Below are 19516 nucleotides of genomic sequence, written 5' to 3'. Positions count from 1 at the left end.
GCCTCCTGAGTAGCTGGGATTACAGGCACTGCCACCACACCCAGCTAATTTTTGTATTTTTAGTAGAGACTGGGTTTGACCATGTTGGCCAGAATGGTCTCAATCTCTTAACCTCGTGATCCGCCCCCCTCGACCTCCCAAAGTGCTGGAATTACAGGTGTGAGGCACCCCGCCGGGCTTGTGTGTGTGTGTGTGTGTGTGTGATGGAGTCTGCCTCTGTCGCCCAGGCTGGAGTGCAATGGCGCGATCTTGGCTCACTGCAACCTGTATCTCCCGGGTTCGAGCGATTCTCCTGCCTCCCTGCCTCAGCCTCCTGAGTAGCTGGGATTACAGGCGCGTGCCGCCGAGCCCCGCTAATTTTTATATTTTTAGTAGAGACAGAGGTTTCACCATATTGGTCAGGCTGGTCTCAAACTCCTGAGCCTGTGATCTGCGTGCCTCAGCCTCCTAAAGTACCGGGATTACAGGCATGAGCCACCACACCCGGCCCGTGCATTACTTTCTAACAAGCTCTCACTATTTACAGATAAATAGCTTGAGAATTGCTTACTAAGTCCTAGAGATCAAACCAGAACTTACTGCTCTAGGTTTGTTTTTGATGCTATCATTACCAATTAAACTTTAATTTGAATATTCGTAAATGAGGTTGAACATTCAGGGATTTTCTCTCAGTAGCAGATGGTTTTATGCCTGTAATCTCAACTATCAGGAGGCTGAGGCAGGAGAATCACTTGAACCCGAGAGGCGGAGGTTGCAGTGAGCCAAGATCACGCCATTGCACTCCAGCCTGGGCAACAAGAGTGAAGCACTGTCTAAACAAAACAAAACAAAACGAAACAAAAATTAAAAAATAATTTCTTCAAAATTTTTTTTGTTTTAAATGAAATGTATTATCTTGAGCTTCATTTTATACAGTGGTCTTTGAAAGTCACTCTTTTTAATCTTTTGGAAGATTGCCTACAGAGTATTTAAATTATTTTTCTAGAGTTTCATGTCCTCCATCTCTTCAAAAATGAATATACACAGATATAAATTTGTATATATGCACACACAGAATGGGCATATATCTACTATAGGCAATGTAGTATAAATATGTGCATTCAAATGAGTCTGCTTTATCCCACAAAAGCCAGATGGTAAATTAAGAAAGCATTTCAGAGCACTGAGAAAAGCAGGTCAATAATTGTCTTCAGATAAATTGAATGGGAAAGAAGGGGAAAAAAAGACGGCTGGGTGCCGTGGCTCACGCCTGTAATCCCAGCACTTTGGGAGGCTGGTGGATTACAAGATCAGGAGTTCAAGACCAGCCTGGACAACATGGTGAAACCCCATCTCTACTAAAAATACAGGCATGTGGTGGCACATGCCTGTAGTCCCAGCTACTCAGGAGGCTGAGGCAAGAGAATCGCTTGAACTTGGGAAGCGGAAGTTGCAGTGAGCTGAGATCACGCCATTGCGCTCTAGCCCGGGTGACAGAGAGTCTGTCTCAAAAAAAAAAACTAAAGACTATTAATGAAAAATTGTGCTACAACGGTAATTAATGCATATTTTACTGTTATTTTTTGCATAAAAAATCTCAAAAAAACTTGGATAGGAGGAAAAAGTAATTTAATCTTAAAGCAGCACATTGTTACTACTATTGTTTATAATTCTTTTTTAGCATTTGTTGATTGTTTATAAATGGCCATAACATTTAAATACATTGATGACATAATCTCACTTCTTGGAATTTATCTTTAAAAAAAAAAATATATATATATATATATATAATTTTTTGAGACAGAGTTTCACTCTTGTTGCCCAGGTTGGAATGCAATGGTGCAATCTTGGGTCACTGCAACCTCTGCCGCCTCAGTTCAAGCGATTATCCTGCCTCAGCCTCCTGAGTAGGTGGGATTACAGGCGCCTGCAACTATGCCCAGCTAATTTTTATATATTTGTAAGTACAGATGGGGTTTCACCACATTGGCCAGGCTGGACTCGAACTCCTGACATCAGGTAATCCACCCACCTTGGCCTCCCAAAGTGCTAGGATTACAGGCATGAGTCACTGCACCTGGCCAAGAAAATATTTCAAACATAAGCAATATAGATTAAGAAACTTTTGTTGTTAGTACTAGTATGGTCCAGACCTTGCCTCATCATATTTTTGGTATCTGAAAAAGCTGTTTTCCAAAAATTTATATTATAATTGGAAAAGTTTTAAACTTACATATATATGATTTCTATTGACTTTCAATTTATCCTTTTAGATATCCTAAATTGAAATAACATCTGCTTGAAATGACAGACATTTCCATTTATGTTTCTTTTTATAATTAATTAAGGTATAGATATACAAAATACAGCACATATTTAATTAAACAATTCTGTGAGTTTGAACATAGGTATACACCTGTGAAACCATCATCACAATCAAGGTAATAAACATATTCATCGCTCCCAAAAGCTTCTTTGTGCTCATTTGTGTTTTGTTAGTTTTTGTGGTAAGAACACATTGTAAGATCTACTCTTAATAAATGTTTTAAATGCACAATGCAATATTAACTAAAGGCACAATGTTGTACAATGCTGGGTCCGTCCCACAGACCCTGGCCGAGTGACAGATAAAAGGAGTACTTAGACACAGGTATGCAGTGTAAGAGCAGCTAGGGGACTGCCCGGCACTAAGGGCCGAAGAAAGAGCAGTCTCGATAAGTTGGAGCTGCTTGCTTTTTATTCAGTACAGACATAATGCCAAAAGCCTGGAGCCAACACAATCTGTGGGTAATTAACATTATTATTCTCCCATTCAGGGAGCAGTCTCGTGCACCGATGATCTAAGGTCGGTTTCCAGACAACGTAAGCAAACAAGCCTATTTGGGGTAAATTTCCCTACACTTCCTTGCGCCTACTCTTTGCCCTCTGCCTCAGTGTCAGAGAACAGCTGCCTTCAGCTTATTCTCCCCCAAAGCTATGCAGAGCCTTCTGACTTTCAGAAGGCCTGCTCCTTTCCCTATAGCTTCTCCCACCACTCTGACCCATCTCCTACAGTGTAATATTAAATAGATCCCTAGAATTTATTCATCTTGCATAATTGAAACTTTGTACCCGTTGAACAACAACTTCCCTGTTCCAAGGTGAGCAGGTATATGCAAACCTACCCCCAACAGCCAAGGGAGATGAGAGGTCCAAGAAGGAGGCTGACAAATCCAGTTTCTCAGAAAGAAATGTTTAATGGGGACTTATGAACAGAAGTGTTGCCTTGGATGGCTGCAACACGGTGAATCCCAGTACTACTCTCCAGAAAGTATCTTTTGTACAGCAAGCTTTTTAGGGTAAAAACACGTGCAGCTGATCACATCCCAGACTTTCTTGCAAAAACTGATGACAACTGAGGAAGGTAGATAAGCATCTTTATGAAGTGTTATCTATGCCACAGGCATTGTCTAAAGAACTTGCTGCAAAACACCTTGATATGCCAGAGTCAAACATGGGTCATCATGGTGGTTTCACTTCAATATGGCATTACACTTGCCATGCCCCAGGCTGTTTCTTTTACATCCTCATTTCCACCTCCTCACAACCCCTGGTGGTCACTAGTCTTTTCTCTGCTTCTATGAGTTTGATTTTTTAAGATTCCATTTATAAGTGAGATCATACAGTACTTACGTTTTTGTGTCTGGTTTATTTCATTTAGCATAATGTTCTCTAGGTTTATCCATGTTATCACATATGGGAGAACTTTCTTTTTGAAGGTTAAATAATATTGCATATATATATGTATATCATGCAATATTATTTAACCTTCAAATATATATATATTCAAAAAATACATATGTATAATACCATATATTCTTTATCCACTTATCCCTTGATAGACAATAAGTTTGTTTCCATATCTTAGCTATAGATATGGATATAGAATGTGTATATATATGTGTATGTATATGTGTATATATATTTAAGATTGAATAATATTCTATGATACATATATGCCATATATAGTATATAAAATATATATATGCCATATATAATATTCCATGATATAAATATGCCATATATATCATGGAATATTATTCAACCTTCAAATACATATATATTTTAATGTATATATATACATACCATATATTCTTTATCCATTTATCCCTTGATAGACATTTAGTTTGTTTCCATATCTTGGCTATGGTGAATAAACTTGCAATGGATGTGGTAGAACACACACGTCTTTAAGATCCTAATTTCACATTTTTGAAAATATACATAGAGGATGTAATTGATGCATCATATAGTACTTTTGTTTTTAATACTTTCTGGGAAATCTCTATACTGTTTTCTATAACAGTTGCACCACTTTACATTTCCACCAACAGTGTACAATGGTTCTAATGCCTCCACATCCTCAGCAACATTTATCATATTTTTTACAAAAATAGTTTATTTTTAATAGCCATCTTAACAGGTGTGAGGGGATATTTCATTGTGATTTGTATTTGCATTTTCCTGATGATTAGTGATGTCGAGCATCTTAACATATACCTTTTGGCTATTTGTATGTCTTCTACAGAAAAAATGTCTATTCAGGTCCTTTGCCCATTTTTTAATTGGGTTACTTTTTGTTTTTACTGTTTTCTACTCAGTTGTATAAGTTTTTCATATACCAGATATGTGGTTTACAAGTATTTTCTCCAATCTCTAGGCTGCCTTTTTATTCTCTTGATATTTTCCTTTGCTGTGCAAGTGCTTTTTAGTTTGATATAGTCCCACTTGTCTATTTATGCTTTTGTTGTTTGTACCTTTGGTGTCATACCCAGAAAACCATTGCCAAAAATAATCTCAGAAACTTTATATTATATTTTCTTCTGGGAGTTTGATAGTTTTACGTTTTATGTTTAAGTTTTTAACCTATTTCAAGTTGATTTTATTTGTGTATTGTATAAATAAGGGTCTAGTTTCATTCTTTTGCATGTGAATTTCCAGTTTTCCCAAGATCATTTATTGAGGAGACATCTTTTTCATGTTTTATATTCTTGGCACCCCCATCAAAGATCACTTGACCACATATATATAGGTTTATTTCTGGGTTCTCTATTCTGTTTCATTGGAATCTGTATCTGTTTTTATGCCAATAACATGCTATTTCCATTGCTATAGCTCTGTTACATACTTTGAAATCAGGAACAGTGATGCTTCCAGCTTTGATCTTCTTCCTTAAGATTACTTTGGCTGTTTGAGGTCTTTTTGGGTCTATATATATTTTAATTTACTGTCACTACAGATTTAAGATTTTTTTTATTACATCTTTAAAATTTTCTCTTGGGATTTTGATAGTTTTGCATTTAATCTGTAAATTTCCTTGGGAAGTATGGACATTTTAAAAATATTGAGTCTTCCAACTTTGACCATGGAAATCTCTTCATTATTTCATTAATTTATTTTCATAATTTTATTAATTTTTTTGTCAATGTTTTGTAGTTTTCAGCAAACAGGGCCAGGATGCCCACACCTGTGATTCTTTTCAGCATAGAACTGAAAGTCCTAGCCAGAGCAATTAGTCAATAAAAAGAAATAAAAGCCATCCAAATTCCAAAAGCAAAAAGTAGAATTATCTCTGTTTGCAGATGACATGATTCTGTGTTTTAAAAAACCATAAATATTCCACAAAATATTACAACTAATAAATGAATTTATTAAAGCTTCAGGATAAAAAACTAATCTACAAAAATCAGTTGTGTTTCTATACAATAACAGCAAACTATCTGAAAAGGAAATTTAGAAAGCAATCTTATTTGCAGTAGCATCAGAAGGAATAAAATATGTAAGATTAAAGTTAACCAAGGAGATGAAATATTTGAACAATACTCCTTTTCTAAAGTGTCTTCTTGCTGTCTCTTTTCCTGGTTTTGACCATTTGAAATGAACATATAGAGCAAAGTTTATAAATGGTAGTCAAAGCAAGTTCCATTGCTGTCTTTATTGGGAACCCCTTTTGTATTTACCATTACATTAGTTGTTTTCTATTGTCCTATTAAGGATAATTTCTATCTTAGTAGAAGTATATTTTTATTCCTTATTTAATAAGATTATTTATAAATCAGAATTTTATTTTGCATTTTGCCAAAATGCTTTTTCACAATCTATCTACAAATTGCTTCTGTGTCTCACATCTTTTAATGCTTGTGTTTCTCACATCTTGAGACCTATTAATCTTACATTAATAGGTTTTCCAAAAACTTAATCATTCTTGTATTTCAGTCCAATCTTACTTGATCACTGGGTATCATCCCCTTTTAAAAATATCTTTCAAGAATGTAAAATAGGCCGGGTGCAGTGGCTCACGTCTGTAATTCCAGTACTTTGGGAGGGTGAGGTGGGTGGATCACCTGAAATCGGGAGTTCAAGACCAGCCTGACCAACGTGGAGAAACCCTGTCTCTACTAAAAATTCAAAATTAGCCGAATGTGGTGGCACATGCCTGTAATCCCCGCTACTCAGGAGGCTGAGGCAGGAGAAACGCTTGAACTCAAGAGGCGGAGGTTGCAGTGAGCCGAGATCACGCCATTGCACTCCGCCTCAACAACAACAACAACAAAAGTGAAATAATTTATACTAATTATAGAAAGTAAAACAGAGTAGTGAAGTGAAAAGTTAAAGGTTTGCATATTTCAACAACTATAATTTCAGAGATAACTATTACTAAAATTTATTTTTTGTATTTAAATTGACATATTATAGTTGTACATATTTATGGGGTAATAATTTTCTTGTTTCCTACATATATATGTTGTATAATGATCAAATCAGGGTATTTGGCATATCCATCACCTCATGCACTTATTTATTTGTAATGAAAACATTCAAAAGCCTCTCTTCTAACCATTTTGTAATATAGGATACCTTACTGTTATCCCTGTCATACTGTGCAATAGAACAAACTTATTTCTCCTCTCTAATTATAACTTTGACCCACTGATCAACCTCTCCTGCCCATCCTCCCTGCACTTCTTCTTTTCTCCCCAGTCTCTGGTAATCACAGTTCTACTCTGTGTGCTTCTATGATAGTAACTTTTTCATTTAGATTCCACATATGAGAGAGATCATGTGGTATTTGTCTTTCTGGGTCTGGCTTATTTTGCTTAGCATAATGTACTCCAGGTTCATCCATGTTGTTGCAAGTGACAAAATTTCACTCATTTTTTATGGCTGAATGGTATTCCATTGTGAATGTATAACGCTTTTTCTTTGTCCATTCATACGTTGTTGGACACTTGGGTTGATTCTACATCTTGGCTAATGTAAATACTGCTGCAATAATCGTGGAACTGCAGATGTCTCTTTAACACACTAATTTTATTTCCTTGGGGTATATACTCAGTAGTGGCATTGCTGGATCATATGGAAGTTCTATTTTTACTTTTTTAAGGAAACTTCATACTGTTTTCCATAATGACTGTAATAATTTGCAATCCCACCAACAGTGTGTAAATGTTCCCTTTTCTCTGCATTCTCGCCAACACTTGTTTCTTTTGTCTTTTTGAGAATAGTCATTCACACTGAAGTGAAGTGTTCTCCATTGTGGCTTTCATTCTTATTTTCCTGACAATTAGTGATGTCCAGCATTTTTTCATGTACCTATTGGCCATTTGTATTTCTTCTTTTGAGAAATATCTATTAAGGTATTTGGCCCATTTTTTTAGTTGGGTTATTTGTGGGTTTTTTTAAATTTTGTTTTCTTCTTGCTGTTAAATTTCTTAATTATTTTGGATATTAACCTCTTGTCAAATGTATAGTTTGCAAATATTTTCTTCCATTCTATAGGTTGTCTCTTCATTGTTTTTTCCTTTCCTGTGCCAAAGCTTTTTAGTTTGACATAAAATCCCCTTTCTCTATTTTTTGCTTTTGTTGCCTATACTTGTGAGGTCTTATTTTAAAAATCCTTGCTCAACTCAATGTCATAAAGTATTTCCCTAATGTTTTATTTTAAAATAATAGTTTTAAAGTTTTGTGTCTTACATTTACATTTAAGAATTTTATTGCTGTTGTTGTTGTTGTTTGAGACAGGGTCTCTCTCTCTGTGTCTCTCTATCACCCAGGCTAGAGTGCAGTAGCGCAATCTTAGCTCACTGCAGCCTCAGTCTGGCTCAAGTGATCCTCCCACCTCAGCTTCCCAAGTAGCTAGGACTACAGGCATGTGCCACCACCCCAGGCTAGTTTTAACATTTTTTTGTGGAGATGGGAGCCTCACTGTGTTGCCCAGGCTAGTCTCAAACTCTTGGGCTCAAATAGTCCTCCTGCCTTGGCCTGCCAAAGTTCTGGGATTACAGGTGTGAAACATCCTGCCCAGGCAACGATTAAGTTTTTGATCAATTTTCACTTGACTTGTGTATATGGTTAGAGGTAGGGGATGTAGTCTCATTCTTCTGCATGTGGATATCTAATTTTCTCAGCACCGCTTATTGAAGAGACTGTCTTTTGCTAAGTTACGTCCTTGGCACCTTTGTCAAAAATCAGTTGGCTATAGGTGCATGAATTTTTGGGGGTGCTCTCTATTTGATTCCATTGGTCTATGTGTCTGTTTTTATGCTAGTACCATGCTGCTTTGTTTACTTTAGCTTTGGAGTACATTTTGAAGTCAGGTAGTGTGATGCCTCCAGCTTTCTTTTGTTTGTTTATTATATTTTTTTTTTGCTCAAGATTGCTTTGGTATTCAGGGTTTTTTGTGGTTTTGCACAAATTTTAGGACTTTTTTTTCTATTTCTGTGAAAAATATCCTTGGTATGTGGATGAGGATTGCATTAAATTTGTACATCACTTTGGGTAATATGATGATTTTAACAATGATAATTCTTCTAACTCATGAACATTGGAACATTTCTTACATACTTGTTCAAACAGCAGTGCATATTCAAACATTGAGAGTTCAGGGACAATGTTAACATTATTTACATGGGTATATTAGCTTCAATTTAAAAATTAGTACCTGTCCTTTATAAATCAATCTTAGTATAACAAAAATTTTAGATAGAGGGTGCTAATTTTTGATATTAATATCAAAAATTGCTAAGATATGATAGCTAGGTGTGCTCATTGTATATTAAATTACACAATTTTTAATGCTTCACATATTGAATGTTTTATAGGAAACTAAAATTTGTGTGTAGATACGAGGGTACTATAACATAACAATATTAATATTACTTTTTAAATGAAAAGCTGAATTGAGCACACAATTACTTTAGGAATGTTATGAATAAGAATGATCGTCGACAGTTAATAAGTCTACTGAAAATAATTATAAATTTATTAGTTCTCTGTTAATTACTTCAAATAAGCTATTGAAAGAATTATCATTTGACTGAATATTTTAAAAATATTTTCTTCAACTTTATGTGAATTATTTTATACTATAATTAGATCTAATGGGAAAACTAACAACTAGATTTAGAACTGGCTTCATATTTAATTTCAAGTGGGAGTAATGTTAATTTTCAGGACTAATTGCTTATCTTAGAAAATTAGTCTTCCGTTTGTCATTGGGTACATATATGTTGTAGATGTAGTTTTATTTGTTGTTAAAAGAAGATGATCTAATGAATCCCAGAAGTCTACTAGAGAAGAATCTCTTCAAAAGTCAATATCAGATCTGTGCTAAATGTTTGATGAGGAACATTTATAAGTTTATTATGGTGAATTTCATTAGCTGTATGAATTTTCATGATAATTAACTTAAAAGTATATAATTCAGAGTTATTTGGTATAAGTAGGAAAATATCATAAAATATTTTTTGAGTAGTAATGTAGTGTAGGAGTTGTTGCCAACTTAAATTTTAAATATTATGTAACACGTCCACATGAAGTAATCTTGAAAATATAATGTTGGGTAATGGTGAGTAAATATCAAGCCATAGATGTGTATATATGTGTGTGTGTGTGTGTGTAAGTGTGTGCGTGTATGTGTTTATAGTCCTTGGGGGAAGATGTACAGTAGTTTTTTAGTTGTCTTTAAAAAAATTTTATATTAATTAACTATTTTATTTTATTTTATTTTTTTGAGATAGAGTCTCACTCTGTCACCCAGACTGGAGTGCAGTGGTATGATCTTGGCTCACTGCAACTTCCACCTCCCAGGTTCAAGCAAGTCTCCTGACTGAGCCTCCTGAGTAGCTGGGATTACAGTCATGTGCCACCATGCCCCACTGATTTTTGCATTTTTAGTAGAAACGAGGTTTCACCATGTTGGCCAAGCTGGCCTTGAACTCCCGACTTCAGGTGAGCCACCTGCCTCAGCCTCTCAAAGTACTAAGATTACATGAACTTTATTTTCCATACAGTTTTAGATTGAAAGAAACATTGCACAGGTATTACGGAGAGTTCTTTTTTCCCAGCCTTAGTTTCCCTCTGTATTAACATTTGACATTAGTATGGTGTATTTGTTACAAATACTGAACAAATATTGCTATACTGTTATTAACTAAAATACATAGTTTATTTTGATTTCCTTGGTTTGTACCTACTTTCCATTTTCTGTTCCAAGACCTCATTCTGGGTAGATGTGTTATTTACATTTCCTGTCTCCTGTCTCCTTTTGTCTGAAAATTTTTCAGATTATTTTTGGCGACTTTGATAGTTTCGAGGAGTAATATTCAAGTGTTTTGTAGAATGTCCCTCTTTAGGAATTTGTTTGATGTGATTGTCATTATTACACTGGGGTTACAATTTTTTGGAAGGAAGACCACAGATGTAAAAACCATTTTTTTCACATAGTATCAACTGTACATACTGTCAACATGATTTATGATTGTTGATGTTGACCTTGATTACTTGTCTGAAGTGGTGTTGCTCTGGCTTCTCTACCATAAAGGTGTTCCTCCCTCCCCCATCAATACTACACTCATTGGGAGGAAGTCACCATACACAGTCCGTACCTAAGGAGTAGTTCCACCTCCTTTAAGGTGTGGTTGATACACAAATTATTTGGACTTGTTCTACCAAGAAGATTTGTTTACATTTTCTCATTTATACATTTATTCAAGATGTATTTATATCAGTATGGATTCATGGATATTTCTTTTATATTTTGGACTATAATCCAATAGTACTTCACTTATTTTGTTGCTCAAAATTTCCAGCTTTGGCATTGAAAGCTTTTTCAGCTAGCTCCTGTGCCATTTCGATGTACCTCCATCGATGTTTGCGGATTTTGTTTTTTTGTTGGTGGTGTTTTTGTGTGTGTGTGTGTGTGAACACTTTTTCCTCCTTTTCTGGCACTAGAGTATGTTCTAGGTTAATCTTGTATACTTCCTGTCCCAGTTCTAGGTCAGCAATTTCTTCAAGAAGCCATGGTTCTTTGTATCATAGAATGGTATTAGAAACCAAGATCTAGAGTGAGGCATGCTCATTAATACTGAAATGCTGTTTCTTTGAGGTCCTATTAGAAGACAGAGCAAAGAAATATATGCGTGTATATTAACCTGTGTATGTACACATATTTATAAATATCTCTACGTGTAAACATATGTATCTAAATTAAGTTAAACATGAATTCTTACTAATGTTCCCAATGCTAATTCATTACAAAATGAATCATTCTAGTCTCCTTCCCTTTGTGATCTGTTATATTCCGTTCCAACACTGAGATACCTGGCTCCTACCATCTGCCACTCATTTACTTAATTGTCCAATTTTAATATACATGCATAGCAGTATCAGAATTGTCTATCTGTACTCCCATGGGGCACAACTTTATTGACTAGGGTGTAATACTTATGTAAAATCCCCTTGCCTTTATTATTACATACTGTATTAATTTCCAAGTTAACTTAAATCTGCACTATCTCAACTCACTTCCATGTGGTTGTTTCACACACTTGTAATATAGTTTGATTGTATTTACACAGTTTACATGGTTTTCTAAGATCTCCCAAACTCCTACACAATTTTTTTAAAAAATCTTAAAAACATTAAGTTTTGCTACCTGTGTAAAAAGTTATATAAGGTTTTGCAAATGCATAATATCGTGTACCTACTATTACATTATTTGTGGAATAGTTTCATCACCCTCAAATTCCTTGTGTTTCACAGAGCCTTGTAGTTCAAGCCTACCAGTGATAAATTCCCTCAGTATTTCTTTGTCTAATAAGTCTTCATTTCCCCTTTCTTTTGAAAAACACATTTTGCTGGATGTAGAATTCTACCTTAGTATTCTTTTTTTCCTTCAATATTTTAAATATTTTGTTCCATTCCCCTCTTGCTTTTATGGTTTCTGATGAGAAGAATTCCAATGTAAATATTATCCTTGTTTTTCTATAAGAAAGGTAGGTTTTTTTTCCTATGACTTCTTTCAAGATTTTATCTCCATTTTTGATATCATAGCCTAGTGAAATTTTTTTTTTGCTGTTCTTCTTGGTGTTCTTCTGGGTGTTCTCTGAGATTTCTGAATTTGATTTGGTGTCTGCTGTTAATTTGGAAAATTCTCAACTATTATTAGTTCAAGTGGTTCTTCTATTCCTTTCCTTCTTGTTTCTTCTCTAGGATTCTCATTATACATATTTTATATCTTTTGTGACTGTCCCTCAATTCTTGCATACTCCGTTTCTTTTTCACATTTCTTTTACTCTTGACATTTCAGTTTGGGAAGTTTCTATTGATACGTTTTTAATTTCACAATTTTTTACTCTTGACATTTCAGTTTGGGAAGTTTCCATTGATATGTCTCTAATTTCACAGTTTCTGTCCTCAGATATGTCTAGTATACTCATGAACCCATCAAAGACATTCCTTATTTCTGTCACACTGTTTCAGTTTTCTAGCATTTTCTTGTGATTGTTTCATATAATTTTACTGTATTTGCTTATATTACCCATCTGTTTTTTCACATCGTCTATTTCAACATCAGAGCCTATAATGTGAATTAGACTTATTTTAAACTCACAGTATGATCATTCCAAAATCTACACCGTATCTGCATCTGATTCTGATGCTTGATTTGTCCTTTCAGATTGCGTTTTTCTTCCTTTTAGCGTGCGTTATAATTCTTTTCCCTAAAGTTGGATATGATGTAGTGGGTAATAAGGGCTAAGTTTCAAAAGTGGTTCTTATCCTTTTATTTTCTCTCCTTGGAGGAGACAGAAAAGCTTTTGGGTGCTGGAGTTGGCTAATAGATGCCTTTACCCAGTTATAAGGCTCTAATGAAGTAGCTTTCTTTGGCTAGTAGGCTTTTATTATGGAGAATGCCCTGGGAGTATTTCAATGTTATTACTTTCCCTCTCCCTGTCTAAAAGTATCAGAGGATTTTTACTGTGCCTTAATCTGCAGAAAGTGGTGAGGTTATTGGAAGTAAAGCCCATGAAAGTGCTGCAGCACCCCTAAAACTGTAGTTTCTTACTTTCAAGCTAATCCACATTTAGCCTCTAGCAATTTGTCGAAATTTCCATTTAAGTTTTGACTAGTTTATGATTCCAGAGGCTTCTTCTCCAAGTTAGTTTATCTAAGTCGTGCTCCTCTGTGTTTGTCTTTTTTTCCAGAGTCCAGAGTAGCAATTTGCCCTGTGACCCGCGTGTCTAGAAAAACCTTTGATTTTCAGTTTGTCAAGCTTTTTTCTTGTTTTAAGGATGGAAGTGATGACTACCTACTTTTTTCTAATATGTCCAAGCTGAAGCCAGAAGTTCATTATTCACTTCTAAATGAAACATACACTTTATAGAGCAATCCACATACCTGTGAATAATGCATATGCAAATCTGTGTTCCATATATGTGTAAAATTTGTATTTTATTACCTCATGGTTAATTTAATGTAATGTACTTTCTAGAGCTCTTTTAGTAAAATCTAACAGTTTATAATACTTCAAACTAAAAGCTGCCTAGAGTTCCATAAGAAAAGTGAAAAGCTTTACATATTTTTTATCAGTTACTCTATAAAAATTTCTGGCTAATAGGCAATTAAATACTAGTGAGTGTCATTACAATGTTAACGTTTTAGTATGCTTTTCTTACTTCAATATGGGAGTTATTAACAATCTAACCCACAGGCCAAAACAACTGTTACTATTTTCTTTTTTATATTATAAAACTTTTTATGAATGTTGTTAAACATCATATATTTTTATTAGAATGTGAAAGAAAACTGAGAATGGGAAAAGCTATCACAACTTTCCTCAAGAGTGAGTGAATGAGTTTGTCTTTTATCGGTGGGTAGTAGGGACATAAAAAGGCATTAAAGAAGGATGATACAATGGGAGCAGATTCTCATTCCCCTTACCTCTACTTCAAGTTATCTAGACTTCAGAAACAAAGTCACATACCCTAGAGAAGTTTTGGCCTTTCCTTTCTGAGTTTGATACGGCAATAATATATTTACATGTTAACATCCAGTTGTCAATTGAATCTCTGAAGCTGAGACTAGATAGGGACAAAATGTTTTAAGTTGTACAAGTTTAGTAGTTTTCCAGCTAAGTCTGAACTGATGCAGGTCAGGCCAAGGGCTAGGTAACTTTTGTAGATTGATTATAGTGATAGTTTAAACTTCATCATTGCCTTTATTTTCCTTTGTTATTACAGGAATAAAGAAGAAAAATAAAGTAAACATATTTAAAAGGGTTTTAAAAGATCAAATTACTGTGTCATGTGAATGAATAAACACAGACTAATAAAAAATACTAAACTACACAACAAGTTGAACAATAGATTTGAGTTTAAACAATGCATCTAGTATCATTGCAGACATTTTCAGTTTCTCAGACAGCCCTCCCCAAATCCCTACATTCAAACACCATTAACCATTCCATCACATATAATCTGTACATCCTTTGCCTCAGCAATACATTTTCTTTTTCTTTTCTTTTCTTTCCTTTTCTTTTCTTTTGAGTTGGAGTCTCGCTCTGTCACCAGGCTGGAATGCAGTGGCACGATCTTGGCTCACTGCAACCTCTGCCTCCCGGGTTCAAGCAATTCTCCTGCCTCAGCCTCCCGAGTAACTGGGACTACAGGTGCACACCACCACACCTAGCTAATTTTTGTATTTTTAGTAGAGACAGGGTTTCACCGTGTCAGCCAGGATGGTCTCCATCTCTCGACTCATAATCTGCCTGCCTCGACCTCCCAAAGTGCTGGGATTACAGGGATGAGCTACCATGCCTGGCCAGCAACACATTTTCTTAAAAATTGCTCTACTGTGTATTGCTTTTGCTATTGAAATAAGTTTAGAGTTGAAGCAAAATATTAGGACAATTTGAGAGATGTTATTGAGTTCTTGCAAAAAGTGTGTTGAACAGTAGTCATCTTCCTGGCCCTGTTGTATCTCCAGACATAGTGACAGATTCTCATTCCCCTTACCTCCACTGCAAGTTATCTAGACTTCGTGATGATTTTCTTTCTTATGTATGTTTTTGCTGGTATAATATTTTTTCTCAACATGTCAGTGTACTTTCATAAGTTGTTATATTTAATTTGTCTTTCACCAGTGACCAGAAGAGAGCAACCTAATGTCAACGTGATCTCAAATCGCATGTCTATAATGTATTTCTGCATATGTCCTTGTTTTTAATCACAGAAAAAAAAAAATGTATTGGAAGGAAAACTGCGAGGCAGAAATAAGAGCTTCCAGTTAATGAGGAAGAGTGACTAGACTTCAAGTAGTTGACTTTAACCAGAAGAAGTAAGCTTGTGAAAGGGGAATGAGATGTATTCTTTAACATTTTAAAAATATTTTAATTAAAAAGCAACATGTTCTCAGTATGATCAATTAAACAATGTAAAGATGCATAAATACAATAATAACTATCTTTTCCCTCTTTTTTTACCAATTAACACGACAAAAACTAATGTGAACATTCTGACATCCAGTCTTCTTTATTTATATTTGTGAACATCTAGGCAAACATAAATACATCTCCATACTGCTTTTTTCAGTTCAGATCACTTTTTTGACATATCTACGGGTGGTATACACAAAGAAACATATTTAAAAATAGGTAAATGTCATACCTATACACAAAAGGTAACTATGAGAGGTGATGGATACATTAATTACCTTGATTGTGGTAATCATTTTGCAATGTACACATATGTCAAAACCACATTGTACACCTAAAATACATATAATTTTTATTTGTCAATAATTCTTTAACAAAGCTGGAAAAGTAATTAAATAAGTAGATGCCTATATGGATACATAGGATACTTTTTATAATAACTGCATAATATTCCATAGCATTAATGTATTATATATGCTTCATTCATTCAGCCCTTGTCCCTGCCAGTTCCTTTTTGGTTTGGTTTCTTCCAACTAATTGCAAAAAAGCACTGTTATATAATGTTGCTTTTATTTACGATAAAAATATATTGCCAAATGTATTATTTCTGGGTACAAAAAGTACCTATGTCTTTAGTTTTTTTTATTATTATTACTTTTAAATCAATATTAACAGATTACTTTCCAAAAAGATTGTAGCACTCCTGCTCTAAAATACATGAGATTGCCCGATTACCCATATCCTTGGAGCTGGAGTTCTTGAAGGAAAAAAGCAGCAAAAATTATTTGGAAGCCTCAATACTAAATATGTATCTTCATCATTTCACGACCCTGAGGTACATGCAATGGTAAAAGTGAGAGAGAAAGAAAAAGTTTTCAATTGAGGAGGCTGAAAGAGAAGTAGTAAACTCATTTGATGGTCAGTTTCTGTTAAAGCCAAGATATTACTAAAACCAGACACTTCTAATCATACATGAAAGACAAATTGATAACTTGTGCTACACTTCTAGGCATTTCTGAGACAATAAATTTTGTTGAGGAATAAAAATTAATGGTAAATGTGATAATAACCACATGCTTACTATTTGTCAAGCACTATGCATATATTATTGCCAATCTTTTCAACACCGTTGAAAGTCAAGCATTGTGTTTTTTGTTTTAATTTATCTGTGTATTTATATTTAAACTATACATTCCTTGTATAAAACAAAGTTAAGTTTTTTTTTAAGCCTCTATGAAAACATCTGTTTTTTTATTTGTTGTATTTGGACAATTCATACTTGAAATAATTATTTATATATATATATATTTCTCTACTTGTATTACCCTTATGCTTTCGGATGTTACCCAGTTTTTTCCTATTAGAGCCCTTAGGATATTAATCATACTTACTTAAAATTCCTAGTCTGATCATTCCAATATTGATACCATTTCTGAGGCATGTTAGGATGCTTGGCTTGTCTCTTCAGACTATGATTCTTGCCTTTTAGCATGCTTTTTATTTTTTGTTGTTATTGAAAGCCAGACACGATGTATCACATGAAAGGAAATGAGACAATAGAACTTTAATTTGAGGTTTTATGTTTATCTTGTTCGGATTTTCATTATATTTACTGTTTGCCATAATTGTGGTCTCAGAGGCTAAAATGCCTTCTAGTGTCCTTGTTTTTACTTCCCTGTTGCCGTTGGGTCTCCCTAGAAACTCCTTATTAAATAAAACTTGAGGCCTGCAGTTCTTTCAACTGCAATGTACTGTTATTATTTAGGAAACCTATTAATGGAGTAGCAAATCGTGGAGGAGAGTGAGAATTAATTCTATAATCTTATGATTAGGTCTCAGTCTTTTAGTGAGCCTCCGTCCCTGGGCTATAACCTTTATAAGTGCTTCCTTCTCCCCTAGCCCCAACCTTTGTATGATACAGGAAGGCTAAAGGGAATTAGAGTTGGGAACTTCTGTTCCCCTAGTTTAGATAGCCTCTGACAAAATAGTTTCCCTTTATGTTAGGTTGCTGTTAAGGATAACAGAGCATTCTGGTTATAGAACAAAATGAGTACTTCCTCCTCCTGTTGCCTGAAGCAAGAGGGAATTTTTCTTTGATCCTCACTCTGAGAACCTGATGGTGCTTCTGGAGACAAAACTCATAAATGTGTAAGAACCCTCATAAGGCTGGACCCTCGGAAGTTTTAATTTTTCAAGTTAGTTCAAGCTCATTCTCTATCAATAAGGCAACTGCCCTTCAAGTTTTCCTACTAGGCTCCAACATTGGCTTCTGTTCCCAGTAAACTGATCCTCTGTATTCATCACTCTCTCCAATTCCAGTGTGGCAGTTTGCCCAGTAACCTGAATTCATTAATATGTCTAAGAAGAGTTGTTGATTTTCAGTTTGTTTACTTTTTTTTTTTTTTGCTGTGGGTATGGAAGTCATGACTTCTAAGCGCTTTACATGTCAGACAAGAAAACAGAGGTCTCTATTTACCGTTTTTCATTTGAAAGTCTCAGAAAAATCCCTGTACTTTTTCCATTAGGTCACCGTCTCTTTGTATAAATAGGATTATTTTACTTGGTTCTTTATACACAATAGGTTCACAATATTTTCTGACTGTTTTAAACAATAATGAGTGGGGAAATAAAAACATTTAGTAAGCCGTGTGAGTTTCAAACTAAGGGTTTTTGACATAATGTTGGCAACGCAGCGTTTACAAATTCAAAGGAAATGCTATGTGTTTGTTGTAATCTCTCTCCTCTTTCTCTCTCCTGAAAATTTTGTACTATTTTAAATATTAAGTAATAGTGAAAAATAAAGATTTCCTCAAAAGTGTTAATATAGCATTACTATTAGTACTTTTGAAAAAATATATCTCAAATGATAGTTTATGTACTTACTTATAGGGATATTGTTGAGTCTTAAGAATTTTTATTTCCCTTGATAATTTAATTATGAAAATATAATAAAGTCAAATAAAAATGAGGTTTTACATATAAAAATTAACTTGTAAAATCCATTCCAAGGAAGCACAGACAACAGATAAGTGTATTTATATTAAAGTATTACATTAATTATGGATATTGGATATTTTCAACTCACATTCTATAGCCGAACCAATGAGAAAATGCCTAAGGTAGAGATAGCTATAAGGACAAAATTATTCTTAATGTTTCAATCAATGAAGCTTAAACACATTTATAGTATTAAAATTTAAAATGAGTATACTATTTTTTTTTTTTTTTGAGTCAGAGTCTCCCTCTCTTGCCCAGGCTGGAGTGCATTGCAGCAATCTGGGCTCACTGCAACCTCCGCCTGCCACATTCAAGTGATTCTCCTGCCTCAGCCTCCCCAATAGCTGGGATTACAGGCATGCGCCACCACACCTGGCTAATTTTTGTATTTTTAGCAGGAATGGCGTTTCACCATGTTGGCCAGGGTGGTCTCAAACTCCTGACCTCAGGTGATCCTCCTGCCTCGGCCTCCCAAAGGGCTGGGATTACAGGTGTGAGCCACTGTGCTCGGCCTGAGTACACTGTTTTTTAAAATACAACAAATGGATTTTAATTTATTTAATATTCACCAGAATTATTATTATTATTATTTTTGAGATGGAGTCTCGCTCTGTCGCCCAGGCTGGAGTGCAGTGGCCAGATCTCAGCTCACTGCAAGCTCCGCCTCCCGGGTTCAAGCAATTCTCCTGCCTCAGCCTCCCGAGTAACTGGGACTACAGGTGCACACCACCACACCTAGCTAATTTTTGTATTTTTAGTAGAGACAGGGTTTCACCGTGTCAGCCAGGA

The sequence above is a fragment of the Colobus angolensis genome, unplaced genomic scaffold (genome assembly GCF_000951035.1).
Source record: "Colobus angolensis palliatus isolate OR3802 unplaced genomic scaffold, Cang.pa_1.0 Scaffold518, whole genome shotgun sequence".
Lineage (NCBI taxonomy): Eukaryota > Metazoa > Chordata > Mammalia > Primates > Cercopithecidae > Colobus > Colobus angolensis.
The sequence above is the reverse complement of the archived record's forward strand: the minus strand, read 5'-3'. Positions refer to the sequence as shown.